The 23,081-nt window shown below is 40.7% G+C and overlaps 1 protein-coding gene across 2 annotated transcripts in view; it reads right to left on the bottom strand.

The window, feature by feature from the left end:
• lypd6 (LY6/PLAUR domain containing 6) overlaps positions 1 to 23,081 on the bottom strand; it is a 234,285-nt gene that overhangs the window by 158,311 nt on the left and 52,893 nt on the right. Inside the window, exon 2 of one of the 2 annotated variants that reach the window (XM_072579777.1) lies at positions 9,355 to 9,441. The exons of the other annotated variant lie outside the window; for it this stretch is intronic. The gene's annotated coding sequence lies outside the window, so the exon portion shown is untranslated. The remainder of the gene's footprint in view (positions 1 to 9,354; positions 9,442 to 23,081) is intronic. 2 annotated transcript variants of the gene reach the window in all.

The following is a 23,081-nucleotide window of genomic DNA, read 5'->3' as shown; positions in this document are numbered from 1 at the left end:
ACATGATGTATTCCTAAAGAACAATAAACCAGTGCTCATTAAATCAGACAATATTTGTGGACATTTGTCCAGCATCAATGAGACTTCAACCTCATTTGCATCGATCTTTAACAAAGGTTTCAACTGCATTTTTTCCACCATTATATAAGAACAATATTCTGTTTTGTTCTCCTTTAATAAACAAATCCAGCACACTGGCAATGGAATCAGTGCAGCCACTTAATTCCTGGTCACCTTCAAAAGGATGGAGTTGTGGTTGTAACTATTCAGTGAGTACTCTAAACCATATTATCTAATAGTTAGAATGAGTTCGTATGTACAATTAGTTTCACGTTCAAGTAATGATCAGTGAACAACTTACATCATCGGAATACAAGTGCCAGGCAGCTACTCAAAGTCATTCAAGCATTCACTTTAACAATGAAAACCAATACCACTTAGTGAAAGCCAGCATACAAATAATTCTTTTCTTTCAAAGCATGTACAATTTAAAACAATGTGTACGAATGCACAAACCAATGGGCTTTTAATTCTAGTATAAGTGAATGCAGTTGGATGCATTTTAATTTAACCAACATACCAATTATTAGTGTTGGGAGAGCTGAGAAATACTAAGGGTAAAAAGACCCTCTTGGGAGTTATCTACAGGCCCCCAAACAGTAGTCTGGATGTCGGATGGAGGTTAAATCAGGAGCTGAAATTGGCCTTCGCAAAGATGTTACTACAGTTGTTATGGGGGATTTCAACATGCAGGTAGACTGGGAGTATCAGGATGGTATTGGACCTCAAGAAAGACACTTTGTGGAGTGCTTCAGAGATGGATTTTTAGAACATCTGGTGCTGGAGCCGACCAGGGAGAAGGCAATTCTGGATCTGGTATTGTGCAACGAACCAGAATTGGTCAGGGACCTCGAAGTGAAGGAGCCATTGGGAAATAGTGACCATAATTCAATAAGCTTCAATCTGCAATTTGAGAGGGAGAAGGTACAATCGGAAGTGACAATATTTCTGTTGAATAAAGGGAACTATGGAGCTATGAGGGAAGAGCTGACCAAAGTTCAATGGTGCAAAACCTTAGCAGGGATGACAGTGGAGGAACAATGGCAGATATTTCTGTGTATAATGCAGAAGTTGCAGGATCAGTTCATTCCAAAAAGGAAGAAAGATCCTAGGAGGAGGCATGGGTGGCCATGGCTGACAAGGGAAATTAAGAAACATATAAAGTTAAAAGAGAAAAAGTATAACATAGCAGAGATAAGTGGTAAAAGGGAGGACTGGGAAGCTTTTAAAGAACAACAGAGGATTACTAAGAAGGAAATACGCAGAGAAAAAATGAGGTACAAAGGTAAACTGGCCAATAATATAAAAGGATAGTAAAAGCTTTTATACGTATGTGAAAGGCAAAAATATGGTTAAGACTAAAATTGGGCCCTTGAAGACAGAAACAGGGGAATATATTACAGGGAACAAAGAAATGGCAGAAGAATTGAATTGGTACTTCAGATCTGTGTTCACTGGGGAAGACACAAGCAATCTTCCTGAGGTAACAGTGGCTGAAGGACCTGAACTTAAGGGAATTTATATTTGCCAGGAATTGGTGTTGGAGAGACTGTTAGGTCTGAAGGTTTATAAGTCCCCGGGGCCTGATGGTCTATATCCCAGGGTACTGAAGAAGGTGGCTTGAGAAATCGTGGATGCGTTGGTGATTATTTTCCAGAGTTCGATAGATTCAGGATCAATTTCTGCGGATTGGAGGGTGGCTAATGTTGTACCACGTTTTAAGAAAGGTGGGAGAGAGAAAACAGGAAATTATAGACCAGTTAGTCTGACCTCAGTGGTGGGAAAGATGCTGCAGTCTATTATAAAGGATGAAATTATGACACATCTGGATAGTAGTAACAAGATAGGTCAGAGTCAGCATGGATTTATGAAGGGGAAATCATGCTTTATTAATCTTCTGGAATTTTTTGACGATGTAACTCTGAAGATGGATGAAGGAGATCCAGTAGATGTAGCATACCTGGGCTTTCAGAAAGCTTTTGATAAAGTCCAACAGAGGGGGTTAGTGAGCAAAATTAGGGTGCATGGTATTGGGGGCAAAGTACTAACTTGGATTGAAAGTTGGTTGGCTGAGTAGTGATAAACGGCTCCATTTATGGCAGGCAGTGACCAGTGGGGTACTGTAGGGATCAGTGCTGGGACCGCAGCTTTTTACAATATATATTAATGATATAGAAGATGGTATTAGTAATAACATTAGCAAATTTGCTGATGATACTAAGCTGGGTGGCAGGGTGAAATGTGATGAGGATGTTAGGAGATTACAGGGTGACCTGGACAGGTTAGGTGAGTGGTCAGATGCATGGCAGATGCAGTTTAATGTGGATAAATGTATGGTTATCCACTTTAGTGGCAAGAACAGGAAGGCAGATTACTACCTATATGGAATCAATTTAGGTAAAGGGGCAGTACAGAGAGATCTGGGTGTTCTTGTACACCAGTCAATGAAGGTAAGCATGCAGGTACAGCAGGTAGTGGAGAAGGCTAATAGCATGCTCGCCTTCAAAACAAGAGGGATTGAGTATAGAAGCAAAGAGGTGCTTCTGCAGCTGTACAGGGCCCTTGTGAGACCACACCTGGAGTACTGTGTGCAGTTCTGGTCTCCAAATTTGAGGAAAGACATTCTGGCTATTGAGGGAGTGCAGCGTAGGTTCACGAGGTCAATTCCTGGAATGGCAGGATTACCTTACACTGAAAGACTGGAGCGACTGGGCTTGTATACCTTTGAGTTTAGAAGACTGAGAAGGGATCTGATTGAGACATAAGATTATTAAAGGACTGGACACTCTGGAGGCAGGAAACATGTCTAATGGGTGAGTGCTGAACCAGAGAACACAGCTTAAAAATACAGGGTAGACCATTTAGGACAGAGATGAGGAGAAACTTCTTCACCCAGAGAGTGGTGGCTGTGTGGAATGCTCTGCCCCAGAGGGCAGTGGAGGCCCAGTCTCTGGATTCATTTAAGAGTTGGATAGAGCTCTCAAGGATTGTGGAATCAAGGGTTATGGAGATAAGGCAGGAACAGGATACTGATTGAGGATGATCAGCCATGATCATATTGAATGGTGGTGCAGGCTCGAAGGGCAGAATGGCCTACTCCTGCACCTATTGTCTATTGTCTATTATATTTCATTCAGCACTTCCCAACCTTGTGGATTTTCAGAATTAAATCTGTCCAGTAAATGCGTAACTGGAGATGCAAAGAAGGATCTGCTCTCCTTAGTTACGCTATTCTCACCATTACAGCCACGTCTTAGAGTCATAGAGATGTACAGCAGGGAAACAGATTTTATTACAATGAGTAGATGGAACAAGCAGTTAAAATGTCTGAGTTATTCCATTTGTCAGAATCCACGACCTGAACTTTAGCTGTTCCAAATATCTACTTTTGTACTTGTATTGACTCGTCAAACACTTGGCCTTCCAAATTCCACTGTCTGTAAACTTGAGGCCATCCAAAACTCTGCTACCTGTGACGTAACTCAAACCAAGGGCAGACCATTCCCTATCTGCTTAAGATAGGATCAAATACAGGTTAGCAGATAGAGCTGTGAGGGAAAACAGTCACCCATCGATGACTTTCACCAAATTGGCCTATTGATGGGCAGAGGATGAGTTCACCAAAGGAAATGATAGGTCAGTTCAAGGATGGAAGATGAAAAAGAGGTCTTTCAACAAAGAAAAAGAAGCAGGCTTTTTATTTGCCAGTAAAAGAGAGGGTGCCTCATGATAAAGTTCACTTCCAGATAAAACCTACTTGGAGTATTGTGAGCAGATCTAGGCACATCTTAAGAAGGATAAATTGGCCATAGAGAGAGTGCAACATAGGTTTATGTAGCCAATACCTGGACTTCAGAGCTAAAGTTATGAGGATAGATTGTATACAAATTAGACCTGCTCTTGCATGAATTTAAAAGGTTAAGGGGCAATTTGATCGAAGTCTTCAGCATATTAAGAGGAAAAGACAGAATTGGTGTGGCATGGTGGCTCAGTAGCTAGCACTGCTGCCTCAGTGCCGTAGTCCTGGGTTCAATCCCAGACTTGGGTGACTGTCAGTATGAAGTTTGCATGCGCTCCCTGTGCCTGTATGGGTTTCTGCCGGGTACTCCAGTTTCCTCCCACAATCCAAAGATGAGCAGATCAGAAGGATTTGACTATGCTAAATTACCCTATAGCTCAGGGATGTGCAGGCTAGGTGGGTTAGCAATGGTAACTGCACAGTCATGGGAATAGGGTGGGGGTTCAGGTCTGGAAGGGATCCTCTTCAGAGGGTCAGTGAAAACTCAATGGGCTGAATGACCTCTTTCCACACTGTAGAAATTCTATGATTCCATGATAAAGATAAACTATTGCAATGGTTGGCGATTCTCGAACAAGGGGTCATGGTATCAGAATTAACAGTATCATAGTCAGTGCAAAAGATAATTTCATAACATCTGACAAAGGCACTATAAAATTTTCAAAAACATGGTGACTTCAGATAAAATCTGATTCAACTATCTATTATTAAGCTTTTACATTTAATTTTTATTTTATGCAAAGGGTCCTTTTTCTTTGTTATTTTTATTCTTGACAAATTGCATTGCTGAAATATCACCAGACTGCTCATGTATGGAGGCTGACAACACTCCTGATTAATGAATCCACTTCTTTAAACAAGTTAATGCCAAGACTAAAGAGCAGAGAGAAAATAGAGATGTACTACTTAAGAATTCAGACACACATATTCCTCAGGATGAATAAACCAAAACTGAAAAAAAAACTCAAGCAATTGTTCAGAATACATTGAAAGAAAATACAGTTAAGGGAAATCATTTCATTGTTTTTGACTTATTAAACTGGAATAAAAGAATTTTACAGGAAAGTAAAAACTTTGGCTCTAGGTTTTAGTTTGGCTGTAAGGGGATCTCACAGAAAACTGTAAAACTCTGACAACTCTAGATATGATAACTGTAGCAAGGATGTTCCCGATGGGTTTGCAGATGACACCAAAATTGGAGGTGTAGTGGACAGCGAAGAAGGTTACCTCAGATTACAACAGGATCTTGATCAGATGGGCCAATGGATTGAGAAGTGGCAGATGGAGTTTAATTTAGATAAATGTGAGGTGCTGCATTTTGAGAAAGCAAACTTTAGCAGGACTTACACATTTAATGGTAAGGTCCGAGGGAGTGTTGCTGAACAAAGAGACCTTGGAGTGCAGGTTCACAGCGCCTTGAAAGTGGAGTTGCAGGTAGATAGGATAGTGAAGAAGGCATTTGGCATGCTTTCCTTTACTGGTCAGAGTATTGAGTACAGGAGTTGAAAGGTCATGTTTTGGCTGTACAGGACATTGGTTAGATCGCTGTTGGAATATTACGTGCAATTCTGGTCTCCTTCCTCTTGGAAAAATGCTGTGAAACTTGAAAAGGTACAGAAAAGATTTACAAGGATGTTGCCAGGGTTGGAGGATTTGAGCCATAGGGAGAGGCTGAACAGGCTGGAGCTGTTTTCCCCTGGAGCGTCGGAGGCTGAGAGGTGACCTTATAGAGGTTTACAAAATCATGAGGGGCACAGATAGGATAAATAGACAAAGTCTTTTCCCTGGGGTCGGGGAGTCCAGAACTAGAGGGCATAGGTTTAGGGTGAGAGGGGAAAGATATAAAAGAGACCTAAGGGGCAACTTTTTCACACAGAGGGTGGTACGTGTATGGAATGAGCTGCCATAGGATGTGGTGGACGCTGGTACAATTGCAACATTTAAGAGGCATTTGGAAGGGTATATGAATAGGAAGGGTTTGGAGGGATATGGGCCGGGTGCTGGCAGGTGGGCTAGCTTGGGTTGGGATAGCTGGTCGGCATGAACAGGTTGGACCGAAGGGTCTGTTTCCATGCTGTACATCTCTATAAATGGAACTAGTTCAGTTGAGGAGACCTATCAGTATGGATGAATTGGACCAAAGGACTTGTTTCCATGTTGTATGACTTATGCTGTATGTATAAGGTCTTCTTAAGTTATGACTTTTGCCAATTTAAAACCAAACTCTCTGAACTTACATAAGCAATAATTTATTCCTACGGGGAATACAGATACAATTCCCAGACTATAAACAGAAACTCAGCTTCAGTAGAAAAATATGCCAGACACCTAACTTTCCTCAAAAATAAGAAAATGACCCTTTTTCACTCATTCATATTGGGAACCAAATATTGTCAGGCAGAAACTGTCATAGAATAATACTGTTTTTACATTGGAGATGATTTGGATACACAAGAGGAACAGGTAACGCAAATAAAATCAAAGCCTCCAAGAAAGAAAGATGAAGTAGTAAAAGGGTTTCTGCAACAAATGTCAGACTGATAATACAAGTGAGACCCAGGCTGAATACAGAAGTTTTAGAGGCAAAGTGCAAAAAAGAACTGAAGTCAGAAAGCAAAGACAGAGCCCAAGCAAAAGGAGAATCCAAAAGGCAAATAATTAGTCAAGTGCTATAAAGGAAGGAATGTGGCTGATTGAAGACCAAAAATTGAATTTGTGTGTGGAAGCACAGGGTACTGTTGAGGTAGTAAATTAATACACTTCATCCACTTTTACTATGTAAGTACTGCCACAACCATAATGAAGAGGAGGCAGTTGAAACACTTGCTAGGTTAAAAACTAATAAAGAGTCTTTGAAAGGTTGGTTGTCCTAAACATTGATATCACCAAGAGCGAATGAGATGCATCTCAGGATATTGATAGAAGAAAGGATGAATATTGTGCAAGCTCTGATCACATTACATGAGTAAGAAACATAGCGATGGTCTCAGAGGGCAAACTTTACGCCTTTTTTTGAACAAGGGTATAAAGTCAAGCCCAACAACTGACAGTCAGTTTTAATCTCTGTGGTGAGAATGTTTTCAACAGCTGTAACACTATACTCTGCACTCTGTTCTGCGATCATGATGCACTTTGTATGGTACTATCTGCCGGTACACCAAGCAAAACAGCACTTTTTACTGTAATTTGGTACGTGACAACAATAAATCTATCAATCAATCATTCCAAAACAGTCACCAGCAGGAACAACTTGCCTGCCTCTATCTCTTTCATAACTTTATACGGTTCTATAAAATACCCTCTCAACCTTCTAAATTCTAGCGAGTACAGTCTCAGGCGGCTCAACCTCTCCTCATAGGGTAACCCCCTCATCTCCAGAATCAACCTGGTGAACTTCCTCTGCACCCTCTCCAGAGCCAGTATATCCTTCTGCAAGTAAAGAGACCAGAATTATGCACAATACTCCAGGTGCAGCCTCAGCAGCACCTTGTACAACTGCAGCAGAACCTCCCTGCTCTTAAGTTTAATCCCTCTGGTAATGAAAGCCAATAATCCGTTTGCCTTCCTGATTACCTGTTCCAAATCAACTTGCAGCAATTCACATACAAGCACTGTAATTCCCTCTGCACAACAACATGCTGAAATCTTTCACTATTTAAATAATACTCTGACATTCTATTTTTACTTGCAAAGTGGATAACCTCACATTTACAAACATTGCACTCCACCTGCCAGACTCTTGCCCACTCACTTAACCTATCTAACTCTCTCTGCAGATCCTCCACATCCTGTAGGAGAAAGTGAGGACTGCAGATGCTGGAGATCAGAATCAAAAAATGTGGCACTGGAAAAACACAGGTCAGGCAGCATCCAAGGAGCAGGAAAGTCAATGTTTCAGGCAAAAGCCCTTCATCTGGAATGGCTGATGAAGGGCTTATGCCAAAACATCAACTGTCCTACTCCTCTAATGTTGCCTGACCTGCTGTGCTTTTCCAGTGCCACACTTTTTGACTCCACATCCCGTGCACAGTTTCCCTTAATTTTGTGTCATCAGCAAACTTGGATACGTAACACTTGGTTTCCTCTTCCACATCATTTATATGTGTCACGAACAGTTGTAGGCCCAACACCGACCCTTGCAGCACTCTGCTCACTACTGATCTCGAACCAGAGAAATACACCTTTGTCCCAACTCTCTGCTTTCTACTGGTTAACCAGTCCTTTGTTCATGTTAGTACATTGCCCAGAACCCCATGCATTCTTACCTTATGGATGAGTCTTTTATTAGGCACTTATCGAACGCCTTCTAGAAATCCAAGTGTACAACATCCATCTGTTCCCCTCTATCCACCATACTTGTTACATCCTCAAAGAACTCCAGTAAATTTGTCAAATATGACCTTCCCCTCCTGAATCCATGCTGCATCTGCCTGATGGAACCCAATCCATCTAGATGTCTCACTATTTCTCCTTTAATGATAGCCTCCAGCATTTTCCTGACTACAGATGTTAAACTAACTGGCCTATAGTTAACGGTCTTTTGCCTACACCATTTTTTAAACAGCGGCGTGAAATTCGCTGTCTTCCAGTCTGCTGGGACCTGCCCGGAATCTAGTAAATTTTGGTAAATTACCACTAACACATCTACTATAACTTCCGCCATTTCTGTCAGCATCCTGGGATGCATTCCATCAGGACCAGGGGACTTATCTATCTTTCCACCCTCAAGTTTGCTCAACATTACCCCTTTAGTGATAACAACTGAATTGAGGTCCTCACCTCTCATTGTATCCTTAACATCAGTTTTTGGCATGTTAGACTCATCTTCCACTGTAAAGACTGACACAAAATAGTTATTCAAGACCTTGGCCATTTCAGCATTACCCAAGACTAATTCTCCTTTCTCATCCTGTAAGGGACCTACATCCACTTTAGACACCCTTTTCACTTTTATATATTAATAAAAACTTTTCCTACCTGTTTTTAAATTCTGTGCTAGTTTGCGTTCATAGTCTATCTTTCCTTTTTCTATTTCTTGCTTCGTTGCTTTTTTAGATTTTCCCAATCCTCTTATTGCCAACTACTCTTGGCTACTTTGTAAGCCTGAGCTTTTAATTGGGTGCTTTCCTTTATTTCCCTGGTTATCAAAGACTCGCTTTTCCTACCCTTGCTATCCTTGTTCTTGACCAGAATATACTTCCCTTGAGCACTGTGAAAAATGTCTTTGAGAGTCCTCCACAGTTCCTCAACTGTTCCACCAAATAACTTGTGCCCCTAGTTAGTCATCTCCTTCCTCATCCCATTATAGTCTCCCTTGTTTAAGCATATACCCTGGTCTTAGATGATACTATTTCTCCTTCCATTTGTATCTGAAATTCAATACTGTAATCATTCTTTCCAAGAGGATCCTTAACTATGAGATCATTAACTTTACTGTCACATTACGCAGGACCAGATTGAAAATTGCATGCTCCCTTGTAGGTTCAGTAACATACTGTTCAAGAAAGTCATCACGGATGAGTTCTCTGAAGTCCTCTTCAACAGTCCCTCTAGCACAGAAGAGAAGGTCATGACGAAGTTGACTGGAAAGGCAAATAAAGCGATTAGTGGTGAATGGTTGTTTTCTGGACCGGAGCAAGGTAAATTGATACATTGGAGTATCCCAAGGGTTGGTATGAGGCCCACATTTTTGATGAATATCAATAACCTAGACTATTCTCCCAATGCTTCATCATTGGATATGTTTAAGGCTGAGATAAGCAAATGTTTGGTCTCTTGGGGGAATGGTTGGGGAAGGTTCTTGGGAAAGTGATGCGGAGGTCAAAGATTGGAAATGATCGTACTTATTGGAGGAGAAACCGCAACGGGATATAACATTGCCTGGTACTCCTATCTCTTACTTTTTTGTCTGTTCAAAACCACGAGAGATCTGATCAGAATAGATAGAGAGAAACTGTTCCCATTGGCAGAGACTGAGAGCTAGAGGAACACTGATTTAAGGTGAATGGAAAGAACCAAAAACATCATGGTGAGATCAGTCCTTATGCAGCAAACTGTTAGGATCTGGAATATGCTGTCTGAGAGTTTGATGGAGGAAGATTCAATCATGATTTTCAAAAGCAAATTGAACAATTACTCAAAGACAAAAAATTTACAGGCTTACAGGGGAAGGACAAGGACTGGCTCAGTAATTCTTTCCAAAAACCAGTGCAGCCACAAATTGAATGCTCTCTGTTTATGCTATAACCACACTATGATAGCAGGTGTCCAAAGGCTGAACCATATCAAACATGGGCAACCTATTCTTAGTTTTCTAATACTGTGCATTAATCAATCATGAACATGGATAGGAGTTTGGTGGAATTTGGGAATGTACTCTGATTGTTCCAACTCCATATTTGTAAATGTTGCTTTACACTTCTTGTTGTCGCAGAAAGGCTGCCAACATGATCAAACACTGCTCCCACCCGGTTAAAGTTCCCTCCCAACCTCTTCTATTAAGCAGAAGATACAGAAGCTTGAACACATGCACCAACAGGTTCAACAGCAGCTTCTTCTCTGCTGTTATCAGACTGCTGAATGGACTCTCTATCTTCATGTAATGTTGATCTTGCAAATGATGACCTTGTTTTGTGCACTTCCTATGCAAATGTAACCTTTTATTCCTTGCTCTGTCTAAGCACCCTATGATCTGTATGTCCTTGCTTGCTTTGAGCTGCCTGTACTGCTCGCAAAACCAAACCTATCACTGTACATAGGCACACATGACTATAATAAATCAAACCAAATCATTTATCTTCCTTCCCAGTGGCTTGAACATGAACATGAATTGTGTACATTAGAGGCAATTCTAAATGAAAAATGGTTGTAAATACACCAATATAACAACCCACGGCTCATTTAGTTTTGAAGGAATGCATGCATAATCTTTCATGTTATCCTTCATATGTCATGTCTTCAGTCGTTGCTCAGTTGCAGGCTTTGGAACATTCAAGACGTGTATACAATTGTTGGCATTTTCCATGATATTCTCCAGAAATCTTTTCTGCAAGTCAGTCCCCTTGGTATTCCCTAGTTTGCGAACAAATAGTCCTGATAAAAGTTTGCTATTAGAACTAAAGAAATTTGTGGATAAATTTATACATCATTCAAGAGTCAATTCAAATGAGCACCAATCAATATGTACAGTTGAGGTGTTCATAATGAGGTGGCAAAACCAAATCAAATGACAAGTTGCTTAATGTTAGATGAAGGTGAGCTCACTGCAAAGGGAAATGGAAACTGTTGAGTGAGTAGCTTAATGCAGACAGTGCTAAGTGGGAATCTGACTGATCATCAATCATCCACAACCACAGAGGCACACATTTCCACAGCATCATGTTCTTTCCTTAACGTGGCAGGCAGCACAAAAAGGTTGGGCCGATTTTTTTTAAATCAACTCGGGGGGGAAAAAAATTTATTTCTTTCAGAGGGCAGTAGGACAAACTGGCAAAACGTTTTAATTTAATTGCTAACCGATAACACAGAACGCAGCGGTACAATTTCATTGTTCTGCTGAAAGGGAAATTGTTGATGTATCTGTGAGAGAAATATCATGGAGATATTTTTCAAACTGTCATGCATCAAAATGTCAAAATTAGGTTTGATTCAAAGAAACAAAGTCAAACAAGATCTCTTATTTCATTTTAATTTAGAGTCATAGAGATATACCACATGGAAATAGATCATTTGATCCAACTCATCCTTGCTAACCATATATCCTAAATAAATCGAGTCCCATTTTCCAGCATCTGGCCCGCATCTCTCTAAACCCTTCCTATTCATATACCATCCAAATGCCTTCTAAAAGATAGAATTGTACCAACCTCCACCACTTCCTCTGGCAGCTCATTCCACACATGCACCACCCTCCGCGTGAAAAAGTTGCCCCTTAGGTCCCTTTTATAGCTTTCCTCTCTCACTTAAACCTATGCTCTCTAGCTCTGGACTCCCCAACGCCAGGGAAAATACCTTGTCTATTTACCCTATCCATGCCTCTCAATTTTATAAACCTCTATAAAGTCACCCTTCAACCTCCGATGTTCCAGGGAAAATAGCCCCAGTCTATTCAGCCTCTTCCTACAGCTCCAACCTTGGCAACATCCTTCTAAACCTTTTCTGAATCATTTCAAGTTTCATAATATCATTCCTACAGCAGGGAGACCAGAATTGCACATAATATTCCAAAAGTGGCTGAACCAATATCCTGTAGAGCCACTCCATGACCTCCCAGCTCCTATACTCAATGCACTGAATAATAAAGGCAAACATACCAAACACCTTCTTCACTATCCTGTCCACCTGCGATTCCATGTTCAAGGAACTATGAACCTGTACTCCAAGGTCTCATTGTTTACCAACACTCCCCAGGACTTACCATTAACTGTATACGTCCTGTCCTAATTTGCCTTTTCAAAATGCAGCACCTCACATTTATCTAAATTAAACTCCATCTGTCACTCCTCAGTTACTCAGAGAATGAAATATTTAGAAACTATGCTGAAATAAGCTGTTTTGTGAATCAGTCAGCAACTTATCAGTGTTTCCTAAAGCACATAGAATCGTAGAGTCATACAGCATGGATAGAGACCCTTCAGTCCAACCACTCCATGCTGATCATTTTCCAAAATTAAACTAGTCCCACTTGCCTGCATTTGACTCATATCACTCCAAATCTTTCCTATTTATGTATATATCCAAATGTCTTTTAAATGTTGCAATTGTACCCACATCCACCACTTTCTCTGGCAGTCTGTTCCACACACAAATCACTCACTGTTTAAAAAGGTTGTCCCTCTTATCCTTTTTAAATCTTCCTCCTCTCACCTTAAAAATATATTCACTAGCTTTGAACTCCCCCACCCTGGGGAAAAGATCCTTGTCATTCACCTGATCTATGCCCCTCATGATTTTATAGACCTCATTAGGGTCACCTCCTAAACTTCCCTGAAAAAAGTCCCAATCTTTCCAGTCTATTTTTATATCTGAAACCCTTCATTCCTGGCAACATTCTGTTAATTTTTTTTTCTGAACCCTCTCCTGTTTAATAATACCTTTCCTACAACAGAGGCGGCCATTGGAGTCACTCAGGTAACTCAATAATGTTGATACGGTCTTCCAGTGAAATTGGTGAGAGGTCCAGTGCTAGCTTCCAGACATAACTGGTTGGAAAGATTTCATATAGGAATCCTACACCTTCAATCACATTTTTTTTAATGTGAATGTAACACAATTTATTTTCAGTGAAAAGGAAACCAATTTAAGGATAGGCTAAAAGGTGGCATTCTACATATGGTTGTTCACTTAATGATTCTGCAGTCACATCAAATGCATCAGGAGACATGAGCAGAGATGGCAAATATTTCTTTACATAGACTGAGTGAAATACAGCAAACTTTGTTTTAACCAGCAGCTAATGAACACGTGCTCTCAATATCCTGATTTCCACAATGTCTGAGTAGTCAGTTGAGGGTGCAAGTGAGGAGACTCTTTGCTGATAAATAATAATTTAAATAAAACTTAAGTGATTCCTATACCAGTGATGTACATATCCCCTGCATTACGTTTCTAACACTTGGTGTGTACTTTTACATTGATTATATGGACCTCTTGATCAACTGGAATATTTGATCAACTGATATACTCGGTCCCATGGGTGTCAGTTAATAAAAATAATCACCAACAGAAATATCTACATTCACACACCATTTAATATTTAGCTGTAACTACTGTACCTCTAAATGAAAGAATATAGTACATGGAGCAAGCAGAATGGACATGAAAAAGAATGAAAAAAGGCAGAGAAAAAAATTACAAGATATGCAAAAAGAACTCCATTTACAGTACCCAATTATAAATGAACTAGTTAAGAGTTTCTGGACTATAGCCTTAACATATTCATAATACATACATAATAAAAATGCCCATGTAACATACTGACTCTAACTTGTACAACTGGTGAGATGTTTCCCTGATCTGCCAGCAGTTTTGTTTAAACTGTTTAAAATATGCAAGTAAATGCAAATGTAATGTGCCCCTTGAGGCTGATGGTCCTCCTTCTAAAGCTTTAAACAGCCAGCAATTTACAAACAACATTTAGAGATCTGACATGTTCAGAATCCCCACCACCAGATCCCTAACCTCAGGCAGCCGCCAGACACAAGTTGAATAATCGAAAGTCAAAATAACAGCAGGATACAGCTGTGAATGCCTGAGTTAATCTTTCCTCTAATCACCATGAAGTTTGTTATGCTCTGGATATCAGTCTAACTCCACTCTCAATGCAGATATATGCTACACTAACATCAACTAACATCAGAAAATGGGAGAGATACTAAGTGAATATTTTGCATCAGTATTTACTGTGGAAAAGGATATGGAAGGTATAAACTGTAGGGAAATAGATGGTGACATCTTGCAAAATGTCCAGATTATATAGAGGAGGAAGTGCTGGATGTCTTGAAACGGTTAAAGGTGGATAAATCGCCAGGACCTGATCAGGTGTACCCTAGAACTCTGTGGGAAGCTAGAGAAGTGATTGCTGGGCCTCTTGCTGAGATATTTGTATCATCAATAGTCACAGGTGAGGTGCCAGAAGACTGGAGGTTGGCAAATGTGGTGCCACTGTTGAAGAAGGGTGGTAAAGACAAGCCAGGGAACTACAGACCAGTGAGCCTGACCTCAGTGGTGGGCAAGTTGTTGAAGGGAATCACGAGGGACCGGATGTACATGTATTTGGAAAAGCAAGGACTGATTCAGGATAGTCACCATGGCTTTGTGCGTGGGAAATCATGTCTCACAAACTTGATTGAGTTCTTTGAAGAAGTAACAAAGAAGATTGATGAGGGCAGAGCAGTAGATGTGATCTATATGGACTTCAGTAAGGCGTTTGACAAGGTTCCCCATGGAAGACTGATTAGCAAGGTTAGATCTCATGGAATACAGGGAGAACTAGCCATTTGGATACAGAACTGGCTCAAAGTTAGAAGACAGAGGATGGTGGTGGAGGGTTGTTTTTCAGACTGGAGGACTGTGACCAGTGGAGTGCCACAAGGATCGGTGCTGGGCCCTCTACTTTTTGTCATTTACATAAATGATTTGGATGCGAGCATAAGAGGTACAGTTAGTAAGTTTGCAGATGACACTAAAATTGGAGGTGTAGTAGACAGCGAAGAGGGTTACCTCAGATTACAGCAGGATCTGGACCAGATGAGCCAATGGGCTGAGAAGTGGCAGATGGAGTTTAATTCAGGTAAATGCAAGGTGTTGTGTTTTTGGAAAGCAAATCTTAGCAGGATTTATACACTTAATGGTAAGTTCCAAGGGAGTGTTGCTGAACAAAGAGACCTTGGAGTGCAGGTTTTGAAAGTGGAATCGCAGGTAGATAGGATAGTGAAGGCGGCGTTTGGTATGCTTTTCTTTATTGGTCAGAGTATTGAGTACAGGAGTTGGGAGGTCATGTTGCGGCTATACAGGACTTTGGTTAGGCCACTGTTGGAACATTGCATGCAATTCTGGTCTCCTTCTGGAAACATCTCCTGGAAAGATGTTGTGAAACTTGAAAGGGTTCCGAAAAGGTTTACAAGGATGTTGCCAGGGTTGGGGGATCTGAGCTACAGGGAGAGGCTGAACAGGCTGGGGCTGTTTTCCCTGGAGCATCGGAGGCTGAGGAGTGACCTTATAGAGGTTTACAAAATTATGAGGGGCAATGATAGGGTAAATAACAAAGTCTTTTCCCTGGGGTCAGGGAGTCCAGAACTGGAAGGCATAGGTTTTGGGTGAGAGGGGAAAGATATAAAAGAGAACTAAGGGGCAACTTTTTCACACAGAGGGTGGTACGTGTATGGAATGAGCTGCCAGAGGATGTGGTGAAGGCTGGCACAATTGCAACATTTAAGAGGCATTTGGAAGGGTATATGAATAGGAAAAGGTTTGGAGGGATATGGGCCGGATGCTGGCAAGTGGGGCTAGATTGGGTTGGGATGTCTGGTTGGCATGGACGGGTTGGCCGGAAGGGTCTGTTTCCATGCTGTACATCTCTATGACTCTATAACTAAAATGGTTTAAAGGAAATTATTTTAATGGGATATAATTTTATATTAGTCTACCAAGTCATTTTTTCAATGAGCCTATTTTGCTCCAATCACTTCTTCACTTGTAAAAGTTGAATTTTTTTTGATGAAAGATTTTATTTATCTGACTCAAAACATGGTAGTTTATGTTTTGTTTCCACTACCCCATACTGAACAAATTTGCTTCCTTATTTTCAATATTAAACTGAATAGACCAGGATTATATACAATGTACAAGCGGTGGCTTCATAGTAATAAAATATCCCAAGCACTTCAGAGGAATATTTTCACGCAGGTCTAAGTGCTGAACCACATGTGGTGATATTTGGATGAATTGCAAGATTTTGGTCAAAAAGATGGGTTTTAAAATAAGCAAGGGAGAGGCAGAGAGGGAAAAATGTATGGGAGGAAATTCTTGAGCTAAAGGATAGAGCAGCTGAAGACCAGATAATTGCAAATATCTCAGAGGACAACGGAGCTGGAGGAGGCTGAGGAGATAAGGAGAGATGAGGCCACAGAAAAAAATGAAAACAAGAAGAGAATTTAATGTCAAGACTTTGTTTACCCAGAAGCCAATATGGGTCAGCAAGCATAGGATTGATAGGTAGAATATAATTAATGCAAGTAGTCATCTGCCAGCTGAGTTTTGAGTGATCTCAGGTTTGTGGAGGGCAGAATGTAGGTGATCATATAGGAATGCATTAGAATAATTAGCTTTCGAGGTAACAGTGGCAGATGGTTTGAGGCAGAGGTTCAGGCAATGTTATGAAGAGAGAAATAGCCATTCTTAGTGATAGTGTGAATATGAATTCAGAAGCTCATCTTCGATGCTGATATGTGATGCCCATTCACTTGGGAGCAGTGGAGCAAGAAAAATTTGGAATTTGTTGAAACTATCTGTGGAATCTGTTCTTGGTTTTAAGAATGTTTGAAGATGACTTCTAAGAGTTGGCATCGATTGTAAAGGGATCAACTGCAATTTTCTTGAATAAAGAATGCATGCCACATGTCTGCAGAAGTGACACGAGTGATTGTGGTTATGTAAGACGATGTGGTTTGTGGTTTATTGTATCAACTATTTAGAACAAAATTTAACTGTTTGTTTGAAGAATGATTTGCATGTTAAGTCGTGTGCAATTTGAATTAGCTCTGAATTGTATTAAAGTAAACAATACCAAAAGCAAAATCTAGGTAACTTCATTTGAAAGTCATTTGTTTTACAGTTCCCTAAGGGGAACTACCAAGATTGCAACATCTGCTTTAGTATCAGATATTGCCATTGAAAGAGTTGAAATCAGTATCTAGGGAATAGAAACTGGAGCAAGGAGTGAAGATAATGGTTTTGTCTTGTTAAGATAGATAAGATTCTAGATAAGATTCCCTAAATTGGACAAAATTTCTACTCATCCAGCTCTAGATGTTGGATAAGTAGTCAGAGCAGAGGTATGAAGAGAGGTGGCTGTGAGGTACAGCTGTGTTTCATCAGCATGCATGGCAAAACTAGCACTTGTGGCATAAAGATGAGAAATAAAAGGTGGGAAAAGGGGCAAAGATAAATCCTTGGCACACACTGAAGGCAATATCACTAGACCGATAAGAGAAGCCAGTGCAAGTGTCATATTAGAGTCAGTTAGGTAGAGAAGAATGAAACAGTCCAACCTAATGTGACAATTGTGAAAAGGCAGTGGAAGAGGATTGTGGGCGAATCCTGCATGCTAAAGACAGATTGAGAAAGAAGGGGTAACTTACTGCTGTTACAGTCCCAGTGGATGTCATTCATGACTATTAATAGATCCCTTTTGAAAGAGTGGAAATAGTATAAACCTGATTTAAACATGAATACAAACATGGAATTCCAGGAAAGATGACCATGAATCTAGCAGATATTAGTATAGTTAAGGACATCTGAGAGGAAAGGGGTGAGTTTAATTGGGAGTATCAGCACAACAAATGGGCCATTTGGCTCAACAAGTCTGTGCTGTTATTTATCCTCCATACAAATCTGCTCCTATCCTTTCAGCCTGTCTCTTCATTTCATTTCTTTCTCTTGACCCAGTCTTATTTTCTTTTAAGTATGTCTATAGTCAGCTATTCAATGTGACAGTGAGTTCCGCATTCCGCACATTCAAAGAAATTTCTCCTTCATGCCCTCTTGCATTTATAGTAACTTTCTTGGTCCAGATATTGGCGTAGTATTTTAATTCTGATTTCTCTCCATGGATCCTGCCAGGCCTGCTGAGAATTTTCTGAGAAATTGGAATTAAAATTTTGGGTCCAGTGACCCTTCTTTGTTCTGAAGGAGAGTCTCTGGAGCTGACACATTAACTCTGATTTCTGTCCACAGATGCTGCTGGACCCGCTGACATTTTCCACCAATTTCTGTTTTGAGTCTGATTTCCAATATTGGCAGTTCTTTCAGTTTTTCATTTTGTAGCAAATTTGAGTAAAAGTGCTGCTTTGAAATAATCACGCTCCAAGATGAGACAAACTAATGTAGAAATTAAACACTTGACTATTTCAGGCTCTCGATACTAGCACTCAACTATTCCCAAGTAACAGGCATTCTGCAGACCAATGTTTCACATGTGTCCCAGCACAAATCCCAGACAAATGTAAATATTGCATCACTTTGGCATTTTTAAACCAGCCAATCCTGCAGGCTAAGGAACTTTGCCAACATAGAGCAAGATATATGTACTAGAGATCAATGAGTTAGGCCAAGCCTGTCAAAACTTATTTCACATTCAAACGACTGACAGCAAACAAGGGGTGGAGATTTCCATTAGCTCAGACTCGTCTGGATTTGAAACCTGGTCCCAGAAATGGAAATGATCTTACCACCCCATTCTCCCTTACACCCTCAAAAGAAGAATACTGTAAGGGTGACTGTTTTGAACAGGGCCCTGAGTGAACATTCCTGTGCATTTAGAGACAAACTTGATTTCATTACAGTAAACAGACCAGTAGCCTCATAATCAAAACAAGACATAATTACAGGGAAGAGCTCTGAGCTGTGATCTAGGCTATGCTGTTCATTTAGAAAGAAGCAAGTCAATAAGGCAAAGCATTTGATCTTCACACGCAATGTAGCTAAATGAAGAGCAGTGCTTGTTCCCGACAATGTGATTTCTCTCAAAATGACACCTGAGTTCTCACCAAATTCCCTGCTGACTGACATATTTCCACAGCTTGTTAATTATTTTGGAGATTAAATCTACACTTTGGGGAGACAAGTCAGTTGCAAATACCTGCAAATGATTCATCACAAGCATTATTATAAATTTGCAAGTGTGAAATATTTATTATGGCCTAAGGGACATGCTTGCCTAAGCAAAATGAACACACCAAATAGCTTTAAACGTGTCAAGATCCATCCATTAGTAAAAACACCAGAAATATGAAAATGTGTTCAAGGGGGTTATATATTCTTGACAGCAGAATGTTAAAAAAAAAAGCATTTTGAAATACTAATGAACTTACAGCTTAAAATAAAATTACTGCACAAGTACTCTGAGTGCAATACTGTAATGACAAATAAAGTAAGGAACAATGGACACTTATCCATTGCTGCATTAGATCTATACTACAGTATGACACTTCACAAGTTTCCAATCTTCACTATTCTTTCAGGTTGAAGGTGTCCCTTTCAGCATGTTAGACAGAAGAGTTAGGAAAGCAGGGGAATCATCATCCTCTTATACACGCTCTCTCGCTTCTCATTAAAGAGCAGTAGATAAAACACAGACCGTGAAACAGTACAGCGCAAGAATAGAGACCCTTTGGACCATAATGTTGTGAAGAACATGACGCCAAATTAAGCTAATCCCTTCTAACTGCCACTGGGCCATATCCCTCCATTCCTTGCATATTCATGTGCTTATCTAAAGGTCTCTTAAACGCCCCTGTCATATCTGCCTGCACCACCACCCTGGCAGCTCGTTCCAGACTCCTCCCGCTCTCTGGGTAAAAACCCTGCCCCTTACATCTACTCTGAATTTTCTCTCTCACCTTAATTACATGCCCCTTAGTAGAAGACATTTCAACACTGGAAGAAGATTCTGACCATCAAAACTATCTGTGCATCTCATAATTTTATAGACTTCTAACAAATCTCCCCTCAGCCTCCGTTGCTCCAGAGTTTTTCTCGCCTCTCCCTATAGCTCATATCCTCTAATCCTGGAAGCATCCTGGCAAATCTCTTATGCACCCTCTCCAAAGCCTCCACATCCTTCCTATAATGTGACAACCAGAATTGAATGTAATCCTCTAGGTGACCTAACCAAAGTCTTATACAGGCTGTTCTGCTATAACGTGTGTTTCCTCAATTTGAATTCACTGTAACGTGATTGATGAATTGGAGATGCTGTTTCTGAAGTGCAAACTTTTTTAAAAAGTGTGTGTTGGCTGTAACACGATTACAGTACCAACACTTTAAGTACTGTTTCTAAAGCATGATTTTTTTTATAACATGGGGTTGCACAAGAATGCAACCATCGCGTTATTGAATAACTGACTATAATAGGGACCTGGAAGTGGGCTGACTGGCCACTTTCTGTTTGCAATCTGAGTAACATAATTGGCAATTATTTTAAAGCCACATGTATTGAAATATGTGACATAAAAATGGTGTTTAACAAGTGGCTACTTGGTTACGCATGAAACCACATGTTGAATGCTGCTCCTTGAATTCAACAGACCATTAAGCTACACAACCCTTTCGAATTAGCTTGGAAATTGTTCAGTTACATTTCCCTCAAAGTTTCTTTCAGTAAGTTCTTTTGGTGCAGAACCCCTGCTTATCTATAGAACAGCCAAGTCAGTTTGTTAAAATTGGTAAGTATTCAGGTTCTGTGTGTTTTATAAGTTTACAGGAATGTTCTCACCCATTGAACAAAGAACAAAGAAAATTCTAACACAGGAACAGGCCCTTCGGCCCTTCAAAGCTGCGCCGATTCAGATCCTCTATCTGAACCTGTCGTCTATTTTCTAAGGATCTGTATCCCACTGCTCCCTACCCATTCATGTATCTGTCTAGATAAATCTTAAAATGACGCTATCGGGTGCTCCTCTACCACCTCCGCTGACAACGCATTCCAGGCACGCACCACTCTCTGCATAAAGGACTTTCCACACATATTTCCCTTAAAACTTTTCCCCTCTTACCTTAAACTCTTGACTCCTAGTAATTGAGTCCCCCACTCTGGGAAATAGCTTCTTGCTATTCACCTTGTCTACACCTCTCATGATTTTGCCCCCCTCAACCTCCGCCTTTCAAATGAAAATAACCCAATCTACTCAACCTCTCTTCATAGTTAGCACCCTCCATACCAGGCAACATCCTGATGTACCTCCTCTGCACCCTCTCCAAAGTATCCACATCCTTCTGGTAATGTTGTGACCAGAAATTCACGCAGTACATAGCCACTGCCCAAATATATCTATTCACTCACCTTCCCAGAATGCAATTCAACCACTCGCACTGAGCTCTGCTGCCAAAATGAAGGCCCAATGTCCCAGTGGTAAATTGAGGCTTAGATAAACATGAACCTCAGCAAAATAAATAAAAACTGAAAGAACTGTGGATGCTGTAAAACAGAGGTTGTTGGAAAAGCTCAACAAGTCTGGCAGCATCTGTGAAGAGAAATTAGAGTTAATGTTTCATGTTAATGCTCCTGGATGCGACCAGGTATTTGCCAAAACCCACACCATATCACATTCCTCAGTGACTGCCTCCTCCCACGTGGATTCCAACTCAAATTTCATCCCTCACGCTTTGAATCCACCCAGGACCACAGGTATCCCTGGGATGTTCAATGTTCCACATTCAGCTGCTTTGCCGTATCCTGAGATCAGAACTCAGGGCTGTGCAGCATCACATGCACACACTCTAGACCTCTCTCTCCAACAGCATCACATCACACTGACTCTGCAGATCAACTTCATCCTCCAGCTCATTTGTGCTAATGGGAGACTTTTTAATTTTCTTTTCAGGCATCAAGACACACAAAATGCAACAACTCCGAGACATGCATGGCCTTCTGGAAGCTCCTTCTCCTCTCCTTCCCTCTGACTCCATCCCCTCCCCCAAACCCATCCTCTGTTGGGTATTCACCATCCCTCCTAACCTCCGCTCTCCAATGCTGAACATTCTAGACTCAACAAAGGACTCAATTTTATCCATAGGTGTCTCCACTCCAATGAATTTCAGGCCAGTTCCGAGGAAGGGTCACCAGACCAAAAATGTTAACTCTGATTTCTCTGCACAGATGCTACCAGACCTGCTGAGGTTTTCCAACAACTTCTGTTTATTGCACCTCAGTGAAATAACTGTCATCCTAGAGCCAGATGAATAAAATGCACCACATTTATCGCCAGAATACTTGAGTTTACAATATTCCCAGGTGCAGCTTTGCTTATCAACCAGACATTAGGGGCATGCTCAGTTAACTCCTTCACAACGCTACTTTTTCTTCATTTTCCACTTTCTTGATGGAAACCGAGAACTTAAGACAATTAAAAAGACAGAATATAAAATGTTGAAAAGCTGAAATAAAAACACAAAATGCAAAGAAATAATAAAGCTGCCAAAATCCTACCAGACCACAGTTGCTCTCAGAGAGAGAGACCATTAGTGGTGGTTTAACCCAAGGGTAACTGTGTGCCAGGAAAACAGCGAGGTTGAGCAGAGTTCCTCATGATGACCTCAGCTGGTGCAAGAAGCGAACCAAAAAAAATCCTATGAATGTAAAATACCAGGATTATCCATGAAGATGGTCATCACTACCAAGGCAGAGGGACTGTCTTAAGAAGATAGACTTGTTAGCATCACAAATTAGCTGGGCAAAAGTGAGGACTGCGGATGCTGGAGATTAGAGTCAAGAACATGGTGCTGGAAAAGCACAGCAAGTCAGGCAGCTTCCGGGGTGCAAGAAAATCGAGGTTTTGGGCAAAAGCCCTGCACCTAGAAGGAGTTTGATTCATCAGATTCCTGATGAAGGGCTTTTGCCCAAAACTTTGCTCAGCACAACACTCTCGATCACAAATTAACTGTCCAGCCAATTGACCTAACTGACCCCCAACACCACAAATCACAAAGTATGCTATATCTTACC

Source organism: Chiloscyllium punctatum, chromosome 10 (assembly GCF_047496795.1).
Source record: "Chiloscyllium punctatum isolate Juve2018m chromosome 10, sChiPun1.3, whole genome shotgun sequence".
NCBI classification, from domain to species: Eukaryota; Metazoa; Chordata; class Chondrichthyes; order Orectolobiformes; family Hemiscylliidae; genus Chiloscyllium; species Chiloscyllium punctatum.
Note: the sequence above shows the minus strand (reverse complement) of the source record. Positions and strands in the feature narration are given on the sequence as shown.